Genomic DNA, 19753 nt, shown 5'->3' with positions numbered 1-19753 from the left:
CTTCCAGCAAATAGCTTGTGGTATAAAAAGATAGACTTTGGAGACATCTGTGGGGCCTAGAGCAAATTACTTCAACTTTCTGATTCTTGGCTTCCTCCTTTATAAAACTGTTTGAACTCCTGCATTCCCTAATCCGCCTTTAGGCACTTCAATGTCAAACTGCTGAGGCCCTGCAACTTTAAGGTTTTTAGATCTGGGGCTGTGGTAAAGCACTTGCCTAGCATGCATAAGGCCCTGAGTTCTATCCCCAGCCCCACAAAAAAAAACCAAAACACAAGAACTTTAACACAGAGGGACTCATCCAGGACCAATTGCTGAGGAGTTTTAGACCTATTCTTTCTTCCTCTTCCTTCCCTCTGATGGTGTCTGTGTTCTTCCCTAGACTCTCTGGGCATGCCCAACAGTCAGAATAATGAGGCACTCCTAGCTCTACCCCCAGCCAGGTGACCTAGCAAGTCATTCAGCATCTCTGATCCTCTATTTCCTTTTCTTTGAGTCTGATAACCACGTGAACCCCACTCAATCCTTCCAACTAGACTGGGAATCAGATGAACCAATGAGGAGAAGAACAGAGTGATAAAAACACAGTGCTCTGGAGGCAGGCAGACTTGGGTGTAAAACCTGATCTGCCATTTACAAGCCAGTGGTGGAGGGCCTCTCTATCAAGCCCAAGCCCATTACCACACATCACTAAAATGGGGATGACGATGTGTGTCAAGTGTTAGATCTTGCAAAACAAGGATTGGTACGTGCTCAATGCCCAGGAGGGCAATTACCTGGTTATTACTAATAAGGTGCCTTATACTTGGTAAATGATTGTCCAAGTGTTAGTTCTAATTCACCAGGTGCAACTGCTCCAGGGGAAGGCTTAGAGGTTAATAGGATCACTACCTCCTGCAGCCCTGGGGACACCAGAATAAGTGTGGATGCCAGATCCTGGCACCTCTCAGTTGAAGTGGGAGATGGCCCATGAAAGCAGCACCAGTCTCAGCTCCTGAGCCTTTGCTGGATGATGGGTCTGGCATTTGAGACCCCTTCCCCAACCTGACCTGGCATGAGGATTGCCTATCACACCACCCATGACATTTCACACATGTCAGAGGCCAGTGCCGGCCTGCACAGAAGGGGATGAGGGGACCTTGCCTCTAACCTTAACCTTGCCCACTTAGAGAGGAGTGAATGGGTGACAGGGGTTGGTATGTGGTGGAGAAGGCATCTGAGCCAAGGAAGCACACTCTGCCAGAGTGGGGAGACTCTGTGCCAACTCCTCTCCTGGCTGTGCCAAACTCTGTTTCCCCAGATCACTTGAAAACACACACACACACACACACACACACACACCAAACAAAGACACAGGGCACCGAATTTTATATGGGGGAATCACACACAACACAGACCCACACAGAGGATACACATGTAAAGATACAATCACATGTGTTCACAGATATTCACAACATACCTCATCGAGATGCTCACCCACACAAAGTCACACAGAAGCAGACACCACAACAGCCTCAGACATTCAGACTCATGTGGGTACACACCTGCAAACACTCATGCATAACACACACACATACACACACCCTTTCCCTGGCCCCTGCCCAGGCAGAGGGGTGAGAAGAGCTCTATCACTTCAGTGGGCAGGGAAGCAGGAGGTGTCTTACACCAAGCCTTGGGCTCCCTGGGCTGAGACACACACACTGGTCCTGAGCAGATGCTAATGTGAGCTTGAACATAAACACACTCATACATGCTCCAGCCCCCAATCCCACCCTCCTGGCCCCCATCCCTGCCAGACCGGACAAAGGATCTCATCGGTGAGGTTTGCAGTGAGGAGATGAGAAGGCTGGCAGGGAGCAGCTGCAGTCACCATGGCTACCAGCTGACCCACTTCTCCTCTACCCAGGCTGGCCCACCCAGCCCAGGCTGGGTAGAGATGGGAGCTTGGGGCAGGATGGGCCCTCTCCCATCATGCACAGGAAAGGGATGGGCCTCTGCAGGTGTGATAAGGGATGAGTTGAGCACCAGCTAGGCTGAGTCCTGTGTACGGTGGCAACGCAGGCTCCACACTTCCCCTGAGGGGAGCAGGGTGCTGAAGACACAGCCTTTGCAAGAACCTGGCTTTTCCCAGCAATCAAGCCTCTGACCTCAGGGAGGCACATGGGCCCTGGATACAGTCTCAGTCATAGTCCTCCCAGCAATGCTTGGGGTGGGATGACCCGGCCTCACCCTGTATCCCCAGACGCAGAGGACATAGCACACCCATGGTAAGGCAGAGCCAGGGCTGAAGAGTCCCATCTCTTGTTCAGGGCAAGGTTCCTGCAGGCTAGTGAATCTCCCACACCCTGGCCAGGGGCTGCTGGGGGCAGGCCATGTCTCCGTCCCTGGACAGAGCGGCCATACTCCTTCACAGCCAGGAGGCTCTTAAGGATATGGCTACATGTCCTCCTTCATGACTACAGACTTAGAGGAATAACACAGCCTTCCCAGTGCTCCGTCTTGGGAGGAGACAGCCTACAAAGCAGGATGAATCACTGCCTCTGACACCCTGCCATGGCACCTCATTTCCTTCAGGATAAAGAAGGCAGCCCTTATCAAGGCCCACTGTGACACAGACTCTGATTTCTTCTCCCAGGTCCCACCTCCTCTGGGCCTCTGACCCCTGTCCCATATTCAAGCCACACTTGCTCCTTTTCATTCTTCAAAAGTGCCCTCTTTGTCTTCTGTCTGCCTGGAATGTTCTTCCCTGCCGGGCACCACCCTTGTGCTTGGGGGACCCCATACTGGTCTGGCCCTCTTCCCCTGCTAGCTTAAACCCTGTTCTTCACTTGTTCCCAGTTTGAAGGTCATTTCCTAGGAGAGTTTTCCCAGGAAAGGTCAGTTATTCTCCTCCAGAATTCTGTATTGCCCTTGCACTTTATGGGTTAAATTGTGTCCCAAACTCCCCAAAATGTTGAGGCCCTAAACCCCAGTGCCTATAATGTATCCTTGTTTAAAAATAGGGTCACTGCAGATGTGATTAACTGAGGTCATATTGGAGTAGGTTACCCCTAATCCAACTAGTGTCCTTATAGGAAGCAGTGCCAAGAGACAGGGACACAGGGAGAAAGCCATGTGACAAGAGGCAGAGATTAGAGCGATGCGTCAACAAGCCAAGGAATGCCAAGGATTACCAGCTGTCACCAGAAATTAGGGGAAAAGCCTGGAACAGATTCTCCCTCACAGCCCTCAGGTGGAAACAAACCTGCTGACACCTTGCTTTCAGTCGTGCTGCCTCCAGAACTATGAGAGAATAAATTTCTGTTCTTTTAAGCCACCCAGCTTGTGGTGCTTTGTTATAGGAGCCTAGGAAATGAAGACACTGCTGTTTCTAACTTGCTCAGTGCCTGTCTCCCACACCCCACCCCCTGGCTGTGAGTTGCTTAAAAATAGGAACCATATTGCCTTCCTCACCCCAAATCCCTGGTACCTGGCAGAGGTCTGGAGCATAGCAGGACTGCAAACACTGTTAAATGAACAAATGGAAATCACAAACATCAAATTAATACTATTTACGGCATAGTAGAATTGTGAGTCATTTTTATTTTCTTCATGTGACATATTGTGTTTTTTAAAGTTACTACTTTAGAAACTATTAATGCTGTAATAAAGAAAAAACAACAAATATTTTTTCTTTTCAAAACATACACTAAAATAACAGACGTTTCCACAAATGTGTGTTTTCAGAACAGAGAAAAGTTGTTATATGCTTAATAACTGCTTCTTATTGATTAATTGATTCCTCCTCATGTTGTTAGAGTGCTTTCTGGAGTCAGTTTTACAAACTTAAAACTGACTTTCAGGCACTAGTTCTTTCAGGCTATAGATCCCATGTGGGAAGGGTCCTGGCAAAGTACACATCCTTCTCAGCCATCTCTACCACTTACACCTTCCATGGCTTGTGGGATCTGGCCAGACATGGCACCTGTCTCCTGATGGGCTAAACTTGGCACCTGAGAAGACTGTCCACCCTGACCAAAGGCCATGCCCAGAAAGGAGATCCTGAACTCCAAGAACATGGGTCAGGGCTTTCCAAACTGAAATGTGCACATGAATCACCTGGGGATCTTGCTGAAACACAGATACTGACTATGGGCCACAGGTGGAGCCCAACATTCTACATTTCTCACAAGCTCTAGGCAATGCTCAGGCTGCTGGACCACCCAAAGCATTGAGGGGTAAAGATAAAACATTCTGATTATCCTGCAGAAGGAATGAACTCTTTAGGCTGGGAGAGGCAGGGAAGACATCATTAAGATGCGCGCCGCAGAGCACCTCAAAAGACAGGTGGGATTTGGCGAGGCAGAGGTGACTCTAAGGAAAGCAGTGGCAACTACTAGGAAGATCCCAAGAGAAAACAGTATGCTCAGAGGCTGGTGAGTGGAGCTGGGCAGTTAGAGCAGGAGGTAAGTACAACTGTGGAAGAGGGGGTTGGAAAAGGAGGCTGGGAGCAGCCAATGAAAGGGCCCTAAAAGTTCTAAGAAGTGTGGCTTAATCCTGTAGGAGTGAAATATGACACAATTCAGATGTAATGTTTTATAGAGATCAATCTGACACTGAGGTGCAGAATCAGAAGCAGCTGGCAGCAGGGAGGGCTGCTACACCAAGGCAGGCAGGCAGGGCTGTGCTGCTTCTAATCACACGTGTGAAGAGGAAAGCATGACCAGGAGTTGTGGGTAGGGTCAGGGAACTGCCTGAAGTTGGAGAGAGGAAACAAATGTAATCCCAGATGGTTTGTAGGAAGGTTGGGGCTTGAGGAGTCATCAGCTGAGCCCCTAGGACAAACCTGGGTTAAGGAGAAGATGAATCCTCATTTTAGTCATGATGAGTCTGAGATAATCTTGCAGCTTCTGCATGGAGGTGCTGGGCAGGTAAGCAGATCCACTGAGCTCAGGAGAGCTACATGAGTGGGCAGGAGTGGGGTGTGTTCCCAGAGGGAAATGTGGGGTATGGAAAAGAAGGGTAATACCCAGAAGAGTATACAGGTGAAGAAGGGTGACAGGTGATACCCACAGTCAGAGATAGAACAACAAAATGAGGGAGTTCAAAGTAATACTCAGAGAAGATGCCATGAGTACATAGATGGCCAGTCTGGCACCCTACAAAACCATGATGCTGAGACCAAAGAAAGGCCTGAAAGGATGAGATCCAGAAAGGATGTGAAGATGCACCCCAAAGCCCATTCTAAGGGGCAGGGGAATCCCAGACCTGAGAAGAAGCACAGAGCACAGTTTGAATAGCAAGCAGCATTGAGACTGGAAGAGAAGGGGGCTGGATCCCTAAGAGAGGCCTAGGCTGCAGAAGGATCCCAAGGGCCCTGGGGCTCTCTAGCACTTAATTCCAGCTCAGCCCTGGCACGGGAAAGGCAACCCTCCTCCACTCTCCCCACACATGCAAATCCTGTGATTTGGCTCCTGGCTACAGAACCTCCAGGGCCAAGCAGAGATCTTGGAGAACAGGTCTGTGGATCAAAGCCCTATTGCTGGTGAGCAATAATTTATCATCCAACTGAGACCAAGTGAGCAGGGACACTACTAACAATCACACCAGGACAATGTGTACATGTGTGTGTTAGGGTTACCCTAGGCAAACCCAGTTATATGGTCACCGTAGCCCCGAAGGATACTGGATCCCAATAAGATACCCTGCTCCCCTTCCTGGATGGAGTGGGGGAATTGACCAACAGCCTTAGGGACAGTCAGTTCGTCCTGAGAGTAGGAGCCCTTCACTGAGAGTGCTGGTGGCTGGGGCAATGTCTCCCTCGTCCTGGCCGGCCCTCTTCTGAGCACTGACGCCCCCAACTGGGGCAGACGCAGCAGCACCAAGGACAGCGGCCGGTGCTCACTCAGTGCCGCCCCTCCCCTGGCCGGGCTGCTCAAGAGCTGATCAATATTTCATGGGGGGAAGGGGCTCCAGTTACCAGGTCCGCGCCAAGCCGGAAGGCGCCGCTGCGCCCGCTGCCTGCCCTGGGGACCCTCCTCTGGAACCCAGCACAGCCGCAGCCCTGGCTGGGCTGACACTGCCCCCACCCCCACCCCTGGCCCCTTCCAGGCATGCCACACATCTTCACTGGGCCACCCAGACACACAGCTGTACAAAGACGACAACATACTCAAAACGACGAGCACACACCACACCCAGCATGCGAGCCTCGTCAGGGCGTGCAGATGCCCCGCGCGGAACACACAGAAACACACACGCAAGCGTCACAGACATGAATTGCACGGAGATGCAGTGACCACAGACTCACCCGCATCACACACAGACACGAGATCCCCTGCCACACACACAAACTCGCATGCTGCACGAAAACTCCCTCACAGAAAACCTCAGACATATTACGCGAGGATCCATTCACCACAGACGCGCTCAATGCACCTTCACCGAGACCCTCATTCCCCACGGAAGCGCAAGCACCCACATGCGCTCTGCTCAGGCCCACCACCCCCAGGGCGCCCAGGCCACACTCCCAGGGAACATGGGAATGGACAAGGTGTAGACAGGACTCCCTACCTCCTAGCTGCCCTCTCTGCTCTGACTCTGGTCTTGGGCCCTGCGGAGAAATCCACTGAGTCCTCTGAGGCCTCCTGGGATCTGCTGCTTAGTCCCCAGGGACAGGCAGTCAGCAGCACAAAGAGGTGGGTGAAGCAGAGGAACAGGGACCTCTGAGGTATGCTATCCTTCAGCCCTAAGCTCTGGGGCATGAAGCTCCAGGGACTGCCTCACCTTTACCTGAAGCTCCCAGAGCCTCTCTATTCTCTGGGATTCCAAGCCTCTAGGAAGCCCAGAGGCCAGTGTTATGTACTTGGACCAGAACTGTGGGTATGTAGCTCTTGCTTGTCACAAGAGGTCTCAAGTTCTGGCCTCAGAGATGAGAGGGCATCTAACTCCATCCAGACACCCCAGCTGCAAGAGCCTCCCTCTCAAAGCAGGTTGTAGGGTTGGTGGCACAAATTCTCCTTTGGCAGGATGACCACTGCAGGAGCATGCAAAAGAAATGCAAGCCAGGGCACAAAGGAAACAAAGGGGATCAGGCAAGCATAGCAGGGACAGACCACCAAATTTATCAGGTAGGTGGAGGGAAATCTTTCAAGGTTAGGCCAATGGTCCACATCTGACAATTCCATGTCATTTCTCAATTTTGCATTATTCACATACCACTGTAAACCAACCACCTCACAGTTTCCAACAGACCCATATACTACTGTACTACATGTTATTTATTTTTAAATTTACACTTTTAACCTAAATCCATCAATTTTAAATAGAAACTTGGTGTTACTACTATAAGTAAAAAGCCAATATCACTTTTAATAAATATAAAACACAGCAAAACAAATACCATAAAAAAAGTTATATTATAAAATTTTAGCTACATCGAGTTGCCAGCCAAAGTTCTCAGCCTAGTCTGAGATTTCTCTGTTCAAAAGGGAAGCTCACAAGTGTTGGGAAGTTGTAAAAGCACACAGGCAATGACACACTTTCTCCCTGAGACAATTTCAGATTTGCTACAGTTGAGAGGGAACCAATTTTCTATGTGCACTGACATTATGTGTAATGACAGGTCCATGAGCCCCTAGAAGTCATCTGGAGCCCCAAATGGCACATTGGCAGTGTACATGCTGGGAAGCTTATCCACATTGCCCACCTCTTGCAGGAGCTAGGCACAGTGTCCAGCCAGCACCCCATTTGCTGCCACCCATTCTGGTAATGACAACTCTTTAAAAATTGCTCACAAGTTGTCACCAAATCCCTTCTAATGTGAGCCTCACAGCAGGAACTATCATGTGTGTGCATGTGTGAGTACATGTGTGTGTTTACTAGGAATTGAACCCAACCCTTTTTATTTTTATTTTGAGACAGGGTCTAGCTAAGTTGCCCAGGATAGCCTTGAACTCCTCCTGCCTCAGACTCCAGAGTAGCTTGGATTACTGGTATTTGCCACCACAGCCAGTCTATCATCCTCATTTATGAATGAGAATACTAAAGCTCAGGAAGGTTAAGAGACTTGTCCACAGTCACATGGCCAAACAGGGTAGATCGGCAAGTAGAAGACTGGCCTCCAAGCCAGATGCCTTTCAACTCTACCTCCATCCACCTGCCTATAGCCAGGGGCCTTGGCTCTGGGCTGGTCCTATGTTGGGCAGTAGAGAAAGCGGGAAGATGGTAACCTGGTACCTGTGAGGCCCCCACAATTCCAAAAGGCAAACAGGCAAGTGAATAAGTTGTTGGGATTAAGAGCTTTTACTTTGGAGGAGTTCAAGACTAGCCTGCTGTGTATTGCTAGTCTATAAATTCTACCTTCAGAACCTCAGTTTCCTTCTCCATAAAATGGGGACAATAATAGTACCCATCTCAAAGGAAGTGAGGATCAGATGAATAATGCATGTGCATGGTATCTGGCACAGAGTAAATACTCAAAAAAATGGTTATTACTAGGAAGGTACAAAGAACAGAATCAAGATAGGCAAAGAATGACTGACTGGGGGGAGGGAGAATGGGCATGGTATAATTCATTCATTCATTCTTTCTTTCTTCCTTCCTTCCTTCCTTCCTTCCTTTTCCTTCCTTTTCCTTCCTTTCCCTTCCTTCCTTCCTTTCTGGTGTAGATGGACACAACACAATGCCTTTATTTTTATGTGGTGCTGAGACTCGAACCCGGATCCCACCTGTGCTAGGCGAGCGCTCTACCATTGAGCCACAATCCCAGCCCAGGCATGGTATAATTATTCAATGAGTAAAGGAAATGAGTTAAGTCTTAGAGAATGAGTAAGATGTTGGTAGGACACACCATCCCCTTCCCTCTCTCCCTACTCCAAAGAGAAGTGAGGAAATTCATGGTCTCATCTCCTTTTCTCTCTGCTCAGGCCTCTGACTTATAGGTCACAGGTTCTTTAGAGCCTGGCCACTGATCCCAGGAAAAGGAGTCCCATCTAAGTCATAATTCCAGGTCCCTTTTCTCCAAATGCTGCCCACAAGGAAGCCCGGGGCTCAGGCCGGACTGCCTGAACCCACTAGCATGCTAAGGATTCTAGCAGATGTCTTTTAAAGTACTAATCCAGGTAAGAACCCTCCTTCTCTGAAGTGGGCATCAAGAAGAGCCATGTTCACATGTCTGACTTTGTGATCCTCCCAGCAGGCGGCAAATGATTGATCCAGGGTAGGTACATGACCCCCTCAAAGCCAATCAGATCCTCTCCTGGGAGTCTAGAAGAGCCCTGAGTTCTATCTCTGAATATGGCTGGAACTGAGTGCCACAATAAAGGAACTATGGGTGGCTTGGTGCCTGGAAAAGCAGAGAAATATAGTGTGTGGAGAGAGAAAGGCAAAGACAGCCATCAGTGTGTACAGTACAGAAAACAGTTGATTCACATTCCTCTGGTCTTCTGGGTTCCACTTTCCCCCAAGTCTAACTTTTCTTTCCCTTGAATTCCCAGGAATTCCAAAGCTGGCTCAAGTGGATTTCTTCTTTCTTTCTTTCTTTCTCTTTCTTTCTTTCTTTCTTTCTTTCTAGTTGTAGATGGACACAACATCTTTAATCTTTACTTTATTTATTTATTTTTATGTGGTGCTCAGGATCAAACCCAGTGACTCACACGAGAGGCAAGCTCTCTACCACTGAGCTACAACCCCAGCCCTCAAGTGGATTACTGTACATAACCAGAGAATTAATTAAGACAAGGGATATATATGGCACATGCAATTCCATGTAATTCCAGCTACTTGTGAGGCTGAGGCAGGAGGATCACAAATCTGGAGTCATCCTAGGCAACTTAGCAAGACCCCATCTCAAAACATAAGTAGATAAATCAAAAGGATTTTTTGAGGGATATACCTCAGAGGGGTAGAGTGCCAGTGGGTTCAATCCCCAGAACCACCACCAAAAAAAAAAAAAAAGACCAGAGATAAGCTGGGAGCTAGAGATAGATGAAAACATGAATAATTATGAGGAAAAAAAAAAAACCTGTAACTGCCTGCAGTGAAGGAGTCCAGTTTAGCAGGAGAGAGCGAGGAAGAGATTTAGGTTCCGCACAGATGTGGCAGAGGGAGGGTGGGCTAACTTTCCAGGAGGGGTAAAGGGTTCCAACACAGGCTTTGCTGCAAAGATGTTAGCTGAGCTGATTAAAGACTGAAGGACATTCTCCACAGTGACAAAGTAGGGGAGGGGAGGCACTATGAGCACAGGGAACAGCAAGTGCAGGTGCACAGAGGTACAAAACAGACTGCCATGTTAAAGGAACAGCCAGGTGTTCAAAGTGTGCTACGGAAGCATGGGAGATGCGGCTGGACAGGGAGTCGGGCACAGATCATAAAGAGCTTTGAATATCATGATAAGAAGCTGAGGCCTTTTCCTGTCAGCAATGGGGAGCGATTGAAGTATTTTAAGTAGCAGAGGGTGACAGGGTCAGTTCTGTGTTTTGGAAAGAACTCTCTGGGGCTGTATGGAGAAAGGACTAGAAAAGGCAGGCCTGAGGGCAGAAAGGCCACTTAGGATGCTCTTTGCTTTCATTCACCAACCCACTCATTGAGTACCCACTACGTGCCAGAGCCACGCAACATGGGATTCCTGACCCATAGAATGTACAGGCTAGCAAGAGAGAGAAACATGATGAAAGAGAAATTCAAGTGTGGTGAGTGTCATGAAGAAGTACAAGCTTCTGTGGAAGGAGCAGTGTTTAGTTCCTGATTTTTAGGCTTCCCTGAAGAAACAGTGCTAGAGCTGGTGACCCTGTGAAGAATAAGTGGGAGTCAGAATGACCCTGGGAGTGGGCCTACATTCCAGGATCAGGGACAACATGTGGGCAAGTCAAGCAGCTGAGGGAGAGGGAGAATGGTAGAAGATGCTACAAAAAGGCAGGCAAGGACCAGATCACACAGGGATGTGGAGACTGCGTCACTGAGTCTGGATTTTATTCTAAGAAGTCCTAGAAGTCTTAAGCAGGGAAATGACACAATCAAACATTTATCTTTAGAAGATTGCTCTGGCTACAGTATGAAAAATAAAATTAAGTGGGGCAGGAACAGAAAGGTACGAAGTCAAAATATGAAGCTGTCACCAATGTCCAGATGAAAGACAATGGTGGTCTGGAGGGGGCCGCGGGTAGGAAGAAGGTCCACAGACCAGACGGAGGTACGGAGGAAAACTAACAGGACTTGCTGAGGCTTGGCTGTAGGGTGTGGGGGCGAAAAGAGAGAGGCGTCCAGGAGAATTTCTAGCTTCCAGCTTGAGCAAGTGGGTGGATGATGGTGCCAGATATGAGATGGGGACCCTGGAAGCAAAGCAGGTGCAAGCAGTAGAGCTGGGGACCTGGGTTGGAACCTGAAGCCTTACTGTCTGTGCCCAGGAAGCAGTTAGACCTGCAGGTCCTGAACCAGAAGATATCATTACAGTCAGATGACCTGGGGGTGTATTTGACCTCCCACACTGGCATTCTGTTGATGTTGGAGAGGGGCGACTTCAGTGCTGGCCCCTTCCACACNACCTAAACGAAAGGCATGATCATTACAGTCAGATGAATGGCTCGGGGGGGGGGGGTGGCAAAAGAGGGGGATGGCAGAGAAAACAATGTGGTTTAAAAAAAAAAAAGTGGCGGGGGGCGGTGCAGCTCTAAAGAGCCCATAGTAGCAGTGGGACTGGGGCTCTAAGCTTGGAAAATCAAAACTATGAAATCCAAAACTTACCTATCTCAGCACCTGGTGTCTTGGCTTTAGCTCCCATTCTTGGCCAAGCAGCATCCCTAACCACCCCCTGCCCTGCACAGACACTTCTCATCTGAGAACACCCTCCATCTCCTCTGCACCTTCTTCCCACTGAGCAAAGCCAAGTTCTCCTTCAGGCTTCACTCTGTAGTCCCTCCTCCTAGGTGAAAACATCCCTGGTCCAGGCATTACCTCAGCAGCTCAATAACCTGACTTTGAATTCCAGCTCTGTCACTTGACAACTATGTGGCAACCTTTAGCCAAATAACTTCAGTTTCCTCATCTATACAATGGAAATGATAATAATACCCACCTCATAGGGCTGCTTGAAAATGAGTATGCAAAGTGCTACCAAAGCACCAGCACACAGTAAGCACTAAATAAATGTTACTATGATTAACATCCCACCCACCTTCAGGCAGTTAGTCATGCCCTCCACCTTTCCTGTCCTCTACTTGGGAACTATTTGCAGGTCTATGTTTCTCCCTGTCTATTCCTATCCCTCCTCGATTTGTGGGCTATATAATATGCAGGGCCCAGTGCTAAATCAAAGTGCAAGACCTTCTGTTCAAAATTAAGAAATTCAAGATGGTGACGGCAGAAAATTAAACCAAGTATGGGGTCCTTCAGAGCCCAGTGTGACCATGGACTCTTTTTTAATGTTTTTATTAGTGCATTATAGTTACACATAATAGTGGTGTTCATTTTGATATATTCATACATGCATGAAATACATTTTTCTCCAATATAGTCCCCAGTACTTCCACTTTCCCTTTCTCCTCCCTCTGACTGTCCCTCTTCCTCTCTTCTACTGGTCTTCCTTCTACTTATTTATTGTTGTTTTAATTGGTGGTTCACAGATATATAAAAAGGTGGAATTTTCTGTGGTATATTCATCCAAGTATGTAGCCTAATTTGGTCAGTTTCATCTAAAGTTCTCCCTTTTCCCATGTCTTCTCCCTAATCCCCTTCTTCTACTCCAAAAATCTCCCTTCTGTTTTAAGACATTGGACTTTTAAAACCCACCCTGCTCCCAAATCCTAACCAGCTCTGGGCATGGTCTACAGTAGGTGCCAGCCCCCATGCAATAGAGTAAAAAATGCCAGCAGACACTGAGATAGGGCTTTGTGATTTCCATCTAGAATTTCATTTTATCCTTCCCATAGACAGACTGATATCAACCCCACCTTACAGTTGAGAACACTGAGGTACAGAGACAGGGTGTGCCTTCCTCATGGACTACAGAGCCGGGATGTGAACACAGGCCCGTCTGGTGCCAAAGCCCTGCCTCTTGCCCTTCTAGTTCCCCATGGAGGTTGGGAAAACCTGGCCCCAAGGGCTGAACTTTGTCAACAAGGCTGAGATGCAGCTCAGCCCAGAGAGAGGGAGCTTGAGGGACTAGGACTGGCCCTCTCCCTGCTGAGGCAAGCCACATAAACAACCACTCCCTAGGTGCCAAGGCAGAAGGCAAACTGTCTCTTGAGAGAGGCTCTGCCTGGGCCCACACAGCCGGGGCCACACAGCCCAGTCCATACCCTGGAGATCTGATCCCGCCCACCCTGCTTAAAACCCTGTAGGGGCTGCCACTGGCCTCAAGACAAATCCCCAAGTCCCCAGTATCCTACTAGACCAAGGAGGTCTGGCCTGGCTGTCCCTGGGCCTGCCTACACCTCCCCCTGCCCACCACACCAAGCCTGTTGCCACCATTACCAGGTCCCCAGACATACTGTTCCCTCGCTTCTTGCTTCTTTACGCCCTCAACTCATTGGCATATTTCATGCCTTGACTAAGATCCCACCCTCTCCAGGAACCCTTCCTAGAACCCAGAAAGTAAGAGAACCTGTCACCTCCAGTAATGGGTTCTGGAGCCTCCTTGAGTCCCTCCTTTCAACACTTGTCAAATGTGTATAGTTACCTGCTGGGGGTCATGATACTACTAGAATGTTGGCTCCAGGTGGGCAGGGGCTATTTGGCTCTTAGAGCTTGGTATATCCTCAGAACACGGTGAATTGAATGCATCTTCCTGCAACAGAGGCAGGAGGGCCTTGCACTGTTTCTTCTCACCCCTCCTCCATGACCCTCCTTTCCTTGTCTGGGTATCTTGTGCTCAATGTGTGAAGAGCCCAAACTTGCAAAGGAAAGGGAATCACTATCGTAGAGTAGGGGCCAGGCCTGGGCTCAGTCCTGTATGACCACTTCCTACACTGAATCCTCACCACTTTCCAGATGGGGTGGGCCAGTATAGGTACAAAATATTCCTACTTGCTGGAGGGGATGGAGACTCAAGAGTTGAGGCCACAGAGTGAAGTGGTAACAGGTTCCAAATGGAGGACAGAGGATCTGAACCCGGCTGTCTGATGCTCAAGTACTTTGTCTCTTCTGTGCCCCAGACCACACACCCCTGTGACTCACCACTGCCAGCCACCTTACCCCCACCCAGAGAGCAGTTTCTAACCCACACCGTCAGTCTGCACACCCCAGCCCACAGAGCTCCTCTGTCAGGACAGCAGTCTACCAGTGTGGAAGGGGCCAGCACTGAAGTCGCCCCTCTCCAACATCAACAGAATGCCAGTGTGGGAGGTCAAATACACCCCCAGGTCAGCCAAATACTAATGGGGGAGGCACCCACCCCACTGTCAGCAAAATGCCAGTACAGAAGATACACTGTGTACCCCAAGTCAGCAGAACGCGAGCAGGGGAGACTGCTAGCCAGCAAAAGGCCAGTGCAAGAGACACTTCCCTACACCCCCTCTGTCAGGGCCCATGACTTGGGTGGGTGTGCACAGAGAGTCCCTAAGGTGGGGCTCCTGGGGTGGGAAAGGCCCTGGGCCCACTGTTGCCTGGGGGAGAAGGCTGCGCTGGGGAGTGGGGCAGACTCAGGTGAGAGTTCTCACATGGCACTAATGAAATCAACCACCAGCCTGCCCCTCCTTCCCCAGGGACCCTCCAGGCTCCAGCTGATGCAATGCCCAGACCGGATAATTGTTTTCTTGTCTCCTTAAAGGGCCAGCTGCTGTTACTGCTGCAGACATCACCCAGACCCCTGACAGAACCCCAAAGAGCCCAGCACCTGGGCAAGGAGAGGAGGAGCCCAGAGAGTAGCAGCCTCAGGCCTGGGCTCTGCAGAGTAAATTCAATTAACGTCCATCCAGAGACCAGAAGTGTTGTTGAGCAAGAGGGAGTGAAAACAGTTAAGACAGTGACAGAGACCACATGTCCTCAGGGAAGGGAGCATGGCCCCTGCTGAGTCGTCAGCACCTGGCTCTTGAACACCTGCCCCAGCAAGTGCTTGGCAAAGGATTTACTCATGAGTTCAGCAGTTATCTACTGAGCTGTCCTGAGTGCCAGGCACTGGGCTAAGACCTAAATCTACCATTTCATTTACTCCTCTGAGTAGGTGGGTCTTTTTTATTGAAAGAGGCTCAGAGAGGGGAAGTGATTTATTTAATACCACACAGCTAGAAAGTGGCAGAGCCTATGTTTGAAGCCAAGTTTAACCAACTCTGGGCTTCATACTCTGCACAGGGTCAGGTAAGTGTAAAACCCCAGGAAGTCCCTTAAGCCAGGTAGCTGTGCGCTGAGGACAGGGAATGGATGTGTGGGCCCCAAGCAAATTCCAAAAGACCTGGTGCTTGGTTTAAGCACAGGTTGTATGGGTCCCCTTCCCAGCAGGCCCCTGACCAACCAAAGAATGCCCCATTAGGCTGCCCACTTGCCCTAGGGATGTTGGCAGCTGTATGATTACAGACTAATTGGTGGCTGACAGCAACTATGGGAATGGCTTGTTAACCCCTTGGTGACCAAGCCCAACCCAGAGAGACCTTCCCCCCCATTGTTCAGAACCCAAACCCAAGAACCTCAGACCTGAGAAATCCTGGGTAGGATGGGACCAAAGGTATAGCAGCCTTCTTCTCCACACCCAGACAACGCATCTGGGGCTAGGGTTGAACACTGACATTCAACCAGGTTCCAAATCCCCAAAGGGCCACATTCAAACAGCCCTCAGGTGGCAATGCCAGCCAGTGTCCCTTGCTCTCTGCCCTTAGGTATGGCATTGCCAATCCCAGGCTAGGATCACAAGAGTTATGAGCCCTTCCTGAGTTTCCAGGCCCAGAATCCTGGAAAGAAACACTCCTCAGGACTCAGTTGTCTAGAGAAGGTGATGGGGGCATGAGCTCCAGGCAGTCAGGAGGCCAAGCATGGAGATATCCTTCCTGGGACCAAGAGGTACACAAGTTGCCCACCAAGGGTCTTGTCAAGCCTCCTTGAACCCTGGCTCCCCACGGTTCTACTGGCCAAATGTCTTTCCGAGCTTCCCAGAAGCCCCTCTTCCCACTTGAGACTGGAGTGAGTACCACCCTTTCTTTCATGGGATGGCAGGAGAGGGGGGGTCCTAGGAGCACCATAATGGTGTCACGTTGGGAAGAAAAAGTGGCCGCTTCCCAACCAGGGCACAGGCAGGAGGGAGAAAGGTAGGCTGCCTTCCAGTTCCCTTTCCAAGAGGAATTTTAAGCACTTTCCAAAAATGCCAAGCGAGGCAATGCTGTTGAAGACCTAGGGCCCCAGGTGCTCTGAGCATCAGCAAAGAACTCAAGACTCTGGGGCCCCCTACCCCATTTTCCCCGCTTCCTCAATCACCCCACGTCCCCCTCTTATACCTCAGCCCCCGCCCCAGAGCCGTCACACTCGCTGTGCTCATCCCTGAGCCCCCGCCCCCCAAACCGGCACACTCGCAAGCCTACGTTGCGCTTCACCGCCAGAACCCCCACCGCGTGGTCCCCCAGCCTGCAGCCCCCTCCCCACGTCCACTCCCAGGCGAGCAAGGCCCTACTGACTTACCCCGAGGTGGGGCCGGAGTCCAGACAGGCAAGGGGCTCCGCAGGCCGTGGCAGCTCCGCAAGGCGGGGCAGGTGTTCCCCGGGACCCCGCCCCGCGGACCCGGCGGTAGGCGCGGCCCGGCCCCTGGCGGGCGCGGACTTTGAGAGGGTAGGGACGCGGGGCGGGGAGGGGCGACGAGAGAGGTTCACGGGGGCATCGCCCGCCACCGGGCCAGGCAGCTCCGCTCCGCCCGCCTGCGCTGCCGGCTCAGCACCCGCCACCGTTCTCAGACGCCGCCGGGTGCAAAGCCCGAGCCCGGGCTGGCGGGAGGCGAAGGGGGAGGCGGGGCTTGCTGAGGGCGGAGCCTCTGGTTGGTGGGAGGGGCCACAGAGACGGGGCGGGGCCAGTGCGCTGGGGCTGGTGGTGGGCAGGGCCTAAGGAATAGGGAGGGTCTGGATTTGTCTGGTTGGGGGCCACGGGGGTTGTTGAGGCCTTGAAGGGGTGTACCTGGAAGCAGCAGGGTCTGGGAATGCCTCAGGCTTTTCCCTGTCTCTAGGATGCTCCTACCTTCTGCCGGCCATTCCTCTCCTCCACCACCCCTGCCATCTATTTTTTTCCCATCCTTCTTGCTCTTTGAGGCAACTCCCAGGACCTCACTGGCACCGAGTTGCTCCTGCTCTACCCTGAACTGGATCCAGGAATGTCAGATGGTGAAAGAAGGGGAAACAACTTACAAATAAATACCAAGTCCATTTTACAGATGAAAAAACTGAAGCTCAGAGAGAAGGAAAGACTTGCCCAAGTGCCTGTGAAGAAAAAGAATACAATGTGCCTTTCTGACAGAGGGTAAGGGAGGACAGAGTATCCTTCCCGTGACCTAAGTTAACCTCCTTCACCCGCCCTCCCTATTCCTTCTAGGACTGTAATTTTCAACTAGACATTTCACACCCCCTCAGGGGACTTTTGACATTGTCTGGAGACATTTTTGTTTTTCACAACCTAGGGGGATCTCTCAGAAGAGACCCTGGATGCAGTCAAACATCCTGTACAGGCCAGCCACCAAACAAAGAACTATCAGGTCCAAAATGTCAATAGTACCAGGGTTGAGAAACCCTATTCTAGGGCGTGGCAACTGCCTAAATGAACTCCAAAGTGGATACCCTGAATCCATGATCCTTAGCAGCTTGGGACTTGAGGAGCATGTGTTTGAGCTTGCTTAGAACAATTCAGTTTGGTGTTTTTAATTTCACTCATTCTAAGAAGGACCGTATTATTATTATCATTATTGGTCCTGGGGATTGAACCCAGGGGCACTTAACCATTGAGCCACATNCCCCCTTTTTTTTTTTTTTTTTTTTTTGAGACAGGGTTTCACTAAGTTGCTTAGGGCCTTGCTAAATTGCTGAGGCTGGCTTTCGACTTGCCATCCTCCTGCCCCAGGCTCTCAAGCCACTGGGATTGCAGGTGTGTGCCACTATGCCCAGCTAGAAGGACAGTATTTTTAAAAAACCTTTTTATTGATGTGTAATAATTGTGCACAGTGGGATCCACTGTGACATGTTTGGACATGCACATAACATAATTTGGTCAATCTCTTCCCTAGAACCTCCCTTCTCTCCCCACCTCTCTCGCCCATCCCCTTCCTCTACTCCATTACTTTCCCTTCTATTTTCATGAAATTCTACTACTTTTTTCCCCTAGAAGTATAATATTATTAAAATTTGTTGGAGCAGGTAAAGCAAGTATTCATCCTACTGAGGATACAAATTAAATGTGAATGGGGAGTGGGAGGTGGGATGTACAAGGGAAATTATTGAAGTTAAAGGACCTCCTGGGGACTGGGATGTAACTCAGACTTATCTGATTTGGGAGAAGGGTCAACCAAGGTTCAGCAAAGTGAAGAGCCTAAAGCTGGGTCCCAAGCTGGTCAGAGGTGAAGCTGAGACTCATGATTTTATCTAGTAATTAATTTCAATGTTATCATCTAATCCACATCAATCCTAGTCTAGAACTAGGGCTTGCTCGCCTGGGAGTGGACGTGGGGAGGGGGCTGCAGGCTGGGGGACCACGCGGGTGGGGGTTCTGGCAGTGAAGCGCAATGTAGGCTTGTGAGTGTGCCGGTCTGGCAGAACAATTGCTCTGGAGGGAAGGGGACTAGGTTAGGAGAGGCAAGATGAGGGCCAGGGAAGAGGTGAAGATAGGAAGAGCAGGTCCTCAGGAGAAGAGAAAATCAGGCTTCCTTTGTGCTTTTACCTTGCCCCTGTCAAAGAGACATGCAAATCAGGTGCTCTCTATAGAATCATGATTCCTTTGCACATCTGATGAAAATTTTAGATTTTCTCTCCAAAGAGAGAGTTCAAATGTACATTTTTCATATAATTTCAGAGACTCCAAAGTTCCATATGGGCTTTCAGAAGGGTTAGATGGAGAGGGGATTGATTCTTAAGTGTACATGCAAAAATTAATATGCAGAAATAAAAAAAAAATCTTAGCTGGGTGTGATGGCACATACCTGCAATCCCAGCTGCTTGGGAGGTGTGTCAGGAAGACCATAAGTTAGAGGTAGCTTGGGCAACTTAGCAAAGCATAGTCTCAAAATAAAAATTTAAAAGGGCTTAGTTTATAGCTCAGTGGTACAGCCACTTGTCTACCTTGTGCAAGACCCTGGGTTCAATCTCCAGTATCAAACAAAAGCAACAACAACAAAAAACACCTAAAAAAATAAAGAAAAAAGTCTTGCTTTGGGCTGGGGTTGTGGCTCAGTGGTAGAGCAATTGCCTGACACGTGTGAGGCACTGGGTTCAATTCTCAGCACCACATATAAATTAATTAATTAAATAAAGATTCATTGACAACTAAATATATTTTTAAAAAAAGAAAAGAAAAAGGTCTTGCCTTATCTGATATCAAAATATATTACAGGGGCTGGGGTTATGACTCAGAAGTAGAGTGCTTACCTAGCATGTGTGAGGCACTGGGTTCGATTCTCAGCACCACATATAAATAAATGAATAAAATAAAGGTCCATCAACATCTAAAACAAAATTTAAAGAAAACATATTACAAAGTCAACGTAATTAAAACAGTACAGTACTGAAGCAGGACTAGGCAGATCAATAGAACAAAAGAAGTACAGAAATGAATGAGCAATGACTGTAGTTCACAATAACCTATCACTACCACTAATACTACCATT

At 49.5% G+C, this 19753-nt stretch overlaps 1 protein-coding gene across 2 annotated transcripts in view; it reads right to left on the bottom strand.

Moving 5' to 3' along the window:
* Positions 1 to 16897, bottom strand: part of Rims3 (regulating synaptic membrane exocytosis 3) — a 38002-nt gene extending 21105 nt beyond the window's left edge. For both annotated transcript variants that reach the window (XM_048815668.1, XM_015485198.2), the window contains exon 1: positions 16579 to 16897. The gene's annotated coding sequence lies outside the window, so the exon portion shown is untranslated. The remainder of the gene's footprint in view (positions 1 to 16578) is intronic.
* Between the last annotated feature and the right edge of the window lie 2856 nt (positions 16898 to 19753).

This window comes from Marmota marmota, unplaced genomic scaffold, assembly GCF_001458135.2.
Source record: "Marmota marmota marmota unplaced genomic scaffold, marMar, whole genome shotgun sequence".
Lineage (NCBI taxonomy): Eukaryota > Metazoa > Chordata > Mammalia > Rodentia > Sciuridae > Marmota > Marmota marmota.
The sequence above is the reverse complement of the archived record's forward strand: the minus strand, read 5'-3'. Positions and strand labels throughout refer to the sequence as shown.